This window comes from Microtus oregoni, unplaced genomic scaffold (assembly GCF_018167655.1).
Source record: "Microtus oregoni isolate MIOR12 unplaced genomic scaffold, Mior012 000002F_ref0000024, whole genome shotgun sequence".
In the NCBI taxonomy this organism is placed as follows: Eukaryota; Metazoa; Chordata; class Mammalia; order Rodentia; family Cricetidae; genus Microtus; species Microtus oregoni.
In genome coordinates, this window is record NW_024543061.1 from 68,519,327 (window position 1) to 68,525,326 (window position 6,000).

Consider the following 6,000-nt stretch of genomic DNA (forward strand, 5'->3'; position numbering starts at 1 on the left):
TAGGGGTAAAGGTACAAACAGTTAATTTTGTAGACTAAAACCTTGTATCTAATGAAAGGTGAAGGTAAATCCAGAATATTAATAGCTTGTTAGGGTGGAGGAAAGGCCAGTAGGTTATACTCTCCTGAGCCTGTTGTTAGAGAATTCAGGGCCAAGGAGACTTGTTTATGGGTGAGAGCAGACGTACTGTCTCTCTGCTCAGTGCCTCCTGCTCAGAGCTCCTTTCTTGTCAATAAGTCCTGTCAATAAGGATAATTGTGAAGGTCCAGCTTTAGGTAGATTTGACTGAGAATAAAGGTTTGGCTGAGTAAGTGCTTTCACACCAGGGCCCCATGGTGTGGGAGAAGGTTTACAGTTGCCAGCACACGAAAAGTCCGGTTTAAAGAATGCTTTATATGCTGCAGGCATATTTTGGGAAGAATGCCGTTATGGAAGGGAGTCATAGCTCCACAAGATATCTACAGACCTGACAGTGACGATCCAAAAGACAGGTGTTCCGAAGCTTTGCGAATTGGGTTCCCCATAAGCTGTACACTTGTGCGTTTGTCTAGTGGTCTGCCAGCTGTACTTTTACTGTATAATGGTTGTGACTCACAGCAAGTTCAGCTAGAAAACACAGAAGAAATGGCAGACATCGATAAAATGCCTCACCAACCTTGTTCCACATGGGCCAGCAGCGTAAAAATCGGTACGCCTTGTGTAAAGACTAACTGAAAAGCCAAGGCGACAGACCATTTTTTTTTCTTTCTTCTCTTCTAATCCTTTCAAATTTTGTTTATCCTTTCCTGTAAAGAAAAATGCCAAATAAGTCTGAATCTGTTTTGGAAATCAGGAAGCTACTAAAGTAGGGTGCAGCATTGCGACTCAGAGAACCTGTAAAAATATGTCTGTTAGTGGAATAATCTTTTCAGGAATTTGACAAATGAACTGCCATAGATCTCTCACAAGAGTTTAAAGACATTTTCTTGAAATTCTTTTCTGCTTTCGCAGATGATTTTTCTGAGCTCCATTTGTTTGTTTCTACAAAACAAAGCAAACGTTTCAAACATATTTTCTTTTTTTCCTGCAAAATCCAGATGCTCCAGACAAGCTATTTTATGGAATCTACAAAATCACTTTCAAATTGTCCACCATTCTTTCATGATGCCTCCTAGCTTCTTTCATAAAAATAGGTACTTTTTAAATAGTTAGCAGGCTTAGATCTATGTTGTAATTGAAGTTGTCCAGTCTCCAAAATTGTAAACGTACAATTATCTGACTCACTAGGTCTTCATGAACATTTCTCATACATACATATGTAGGAGCCAGTCATGGTAAGCTAAATATGAACAGATCACCCAAAGGAAGTTCTTTACTTCCAACCAATATCACCTGCCAGAATAGGACTCAGCCATTGATAAATTTGATAGAGGCCTGAGTCTCAGCAGCTTACTCTGAAGCAATGCCTGGTTGCAGGAAGAACCACAAACTGAGATTACCTGGGCACCACCCAAGAACAGACCATCCAAAGGAAATACCTAACATTCAAACTGCTGTAGATAGGACCACCTGCCAGCAAACATAAACCAGGACACCCCTAGACAAATGTCAGCCAATCAAGGATCCTGAACCTCAGAAACCCCTTACCCTCACCTTTACTACTATAAAAATCCAACTCTAACTGAGCTTGGGGCTCTCCGTTTATTCCAATACGTTGGACATGTGGAAAGACCGAGTTTGCAAACTTGCATAAAATAAAGGCTCTTTGCTTTTACACACAGGATTCGGTATCCTTGTTGGGTTTTGGGGGACTTTGCAGATTTGGGCATAACACACACACACACACACACACACACACACACACACATAATGTTCACACATGTATGTACATAGTTTATTATATATAATTTAATCTCATTTTTTTCTTTTTCTTTATTCTTTTCTCAAGGAACATATCCTGACTACAGCCTCCCTTCCTTCTCCTCTTCACAGGTCCCTCCTCTTCTCTCCCTCAAACTCGCTGCTCCTCCATTTCCCTTTAGAAAAGAGCAGACCCCTCAGTGTTATTAACTTAACAAGATTCAATAAGACTAGGCACAGATCCTAGTTGGCTAGATGAGGCAATTCAGTAGGAGGAAAAGGGTTCAGATAGACACCTGATTTTCGACAAAGAAGCCAGAAATACATAATGAAAAAGAAGAAAGCATCTTCAACAAATATGCTTGTCTAACTGGATGTCTGCGTGTAGAAGAATGCACATAGATCCACATTTATCACCTTGCACAAAATTCAAGTCCAAGTGGACCAAAGACCTCAACACAAAACCAGATACACTGAACCTGACAGAAAGGAAAGTAGGGAATAGCCCTGAATGCATTGGCACAGAAGACAATTTTCTAAACAGAGTATTGACTGCTTAGGCAACAAGATCAACAATTAATAAATGGGACCTCATTTATTAATTGGAAACTGAAAAGTTTCTGTAATAGGATAAAACAGTAGACTCTAGAATGGGAAAAGATTTTCTACAATTCTACCTTCCATTGAAGGCTAATCAAAAATATACAAAGAACTAGATATCAACAAACCAAACACTCTAATTAAAAATGGTGTACTTGCCAGATGGTCATGGCGCATGTCTTTAAACCCAGTCCTCAGGAGGCAGAGGCAAGCAAATCTCTCTGAGTTTGAAGCCTGGTCTACAGAGCAAGATCAGGACAGCTTCAGCTACATAAACCCTGTCTTCCAAAACCAACCCCCCCAAAAAAAGGGTGGGTGGTACAGATCTAAACAGAGAATTCTTGTTAGAGGAATCTCAAATATTTGAGAAACATATAAAGAAATGTTCAGCATCTTTAGCAATTCCATCTTATACCTGTCAGAATGGCTAAGATCAATCACACAAATGACAGTGCATGCTGGGGAGGATGTGAAGCAAGGGGTCCACTCCACCATTGCAGATGGCAGTGCAAACGCATGCAGTCACTATGGAAATCAATATGCCGGTTCTTCAGCAAATTGGAAATTAATCTACTTCAAGACCCAGCTATACCATTCTTGGGTATATACTCAAAACATGCTCCATCCTACCACAAGGACACTTAAGGGCTCAACTTTGTTCATAGTGGCTTTATTCATAATAGACAGAAATTGGAAACGACCTAGATGTCTCTCAGCTGAAGGATGGATAAAGAAAATGAGGTATATTTATACAATGGAGTTATTATTCAACTGTTAAGAAAAAAAATGACATCATGAAATTTGCAGGCAAATGGATGGAACTAGAAAAAAATGTTCTCAGTCGACCCAGACCTAGAAATACAAAAGAGTAGGTGATTGGTGCAATTCTCCTATGCCCCATTCTCCAGAGAATCTAGGAGGAAAGACCCCATACAGGCATTACCTCCTCTCAGTGAAATCAAACAGCACGCATTGAGTGTTCTGGCTTGTCTGGGATATGTCCAGGGGTGGTTCTGTCTGTTTCTTGGATTGTTGATGGGAAGGAGAGTTGCCGATTTTGCTAAAGAACTTTAGTTTTCAGTATGTAGCCCAAGAAGCCAGATTCAGCCACCCACCCTTGAGAAGCCAATTAAAGCAGCCAAATTAATAGTGCATGGGGGATCAGAAATGGGAGATTTCTTCAACATGGCCACAATGGGAAGAGGGACAAAGGGATTAGTGACTCTGACCCTGCTAAGTTACAGTTTTGGAGCTCACAGAACATGTTCCAAGGGCAGTTCCCAGGCAGATTCTAGGGGGAGAAAGAGATGAGGAAAAGAATTGAGGAGCGCCATTAATTCAAACGGGGCTGCTTGACCAAGAGTTCCCTTGGGTGGAGAGCTTTTGTAAACCTGGAAGAGATAACTTGGTTTTCAAACGCTGAAGCCACAGTGAGAACTGGGCATAGTGGTGCATGCCTTTAATCCCAGGACAGAAGAAGAGGCAAATTCAGAGGCAGAAGCAAGAAGAAATCTGTTAGTTTGAGGACGTTCTGATCTACATAGCAAGATCCAGAGCAGCCAGGGCTATGTAGACAGACATTGCCTTAAGAAAACCAAACCAAAATAAAAAAAAAAAAAAAAACAAAGGGAGAAAATATTCCACACATCAAATGAAGAAACAGGGAAAGATGGTCCCATCAAATGAAGAAGAGGATGTTCCACAGACTAAAAGTGTCACAGATGTGTAAGCCCCTTGACAAGAATTTTTAAAAAATGTACTAAACATGCTCAATCAGCTGACAGAACCACAGAGAAAGCACTAATGGAAGACAGAGAAATGATGAATGAACAAAACTATCTGGCAATATAAATAGAACCAAACAGGAAGACAAAAGGCATACGGTTATCTCCGTGAATGTAGAAGCCACTTTGACAAGATTACACACCTCTTCATGCTGAGATGTTTATCAAGTAGTTGGGAAGTCCATCCCTGAAGTCAGTCACAGAGTGGAGAGATGGCTCTTTGGGGAGAGGCTCCTACCACCAAGCACAAGGAACGATCTGAGTCCAATCATCAGGACCCACATGATGGTGAGGGATGGCTTCTACAGCTGTCCTCTGTGCTCTGACCTCCAAGAGCACTCTAAGGCACTCATGTGCCTTTTGCACACACACACAAAAATCAGTGTTCTTAAACATGTTTACATCTAAAAACCAGTGACTAACATGATACTCAATGACGTCAGGCTGAAAACATTTTCTCTACACAGGAGTATCTGCCTCTCCACTCCTGTCCATGATGACATGGGTATATACAGAAGTGAAGATGTGACATATTTGCTGTGTTTGTACTATGCTTTCATTTGCACTGAGGAACAGATGTGAACTGCTTCCTGTATTGGATTGTCTAGGATTTGCATAAAGAGTACCACTGTCTGGGCACCTTAAACACTAGGAATTTATATTCTCAAAGTTCTGGAAGCCAAAGTCTACAACCAGAGTGCTCTCAAAGTTGATTTCATCTGAGCTCTCCTCATGACTTCAAAGTGATCTTGTTTCTCTATTGTTCCCCCTCCCCTGTATCTATACCCTAATATTTTTGTCATCTGTTATAGTAGATTAGGGTATAACTTAAAAGCTTCATCTCAACTAGTGAACCTATACCTTGTCTCCAACACCATCCTGTTCTGAGGCATCAAGGATTAGAACCCCATCATACAAATGGGAGGGACACAATTAATAACATATCCAGTATATTTAAACCAGTCCAGTGGTGACATTTATCTACAAATAACTCTTTACATTGTTAACACTCTAAAAAAATTATTTAATATGTTTATATGTGGGTATGCACATACTATAAAGTGCTAACTCATGAGTTTGGTTCTCTCCTTCTACCCTATGGGTTTTTGTGTTCAAACTCAGGTCGTTAGGTACGGCTGCAAGTGGAGTCACCCTCTGAGCCAGCTCTATCTGTCAGTGATTTTGTCTATATATATGACTGCGTATTATAGCTGAACGGATGGTTATTGATACCCACAGGACAAATAGAGATTGTGACTTCTCAATGCCCAGTGAAACCGCTGATTAGCATCAGACTTTAAGTGCAAAGTCTTCTAAACAGCAAGTGCTCTTTCTGACTTGTCCTGTAATAAATGAAACCACTACACAGAAACTTTCAAAGTCATGATGAAATGGGACATTGGGTAAAAGCCTTTGATATTCAAGGTTCAGAATTTTCCACTGTAAACAAAAGCAGGCCAGTTGTCTTTGTGTACAGGAAATAACAACCACAAAGGTCTTTAAAGAAGTAGGTTTTTTTTTCATTTTACTTACAAACCACAGTTCCCCCTCCCTCTCCTCCTCCTTGCACCTCCCCCCACCCCCATTTACTCCTCAGAAAGGATAAGGCCTCCCATGTGCCTGGCATATCAAGTTGAGTCAGAATCAAGTCACACACACACACACACACACACACACACACACACACCCCACATCAAGAGTGAGCAAAGCATCCCTCCGCCAATAGGAAATGGGCTCCAAAAAGCCAGCTCATGCACCAGGAATAGATCCTGGTCCC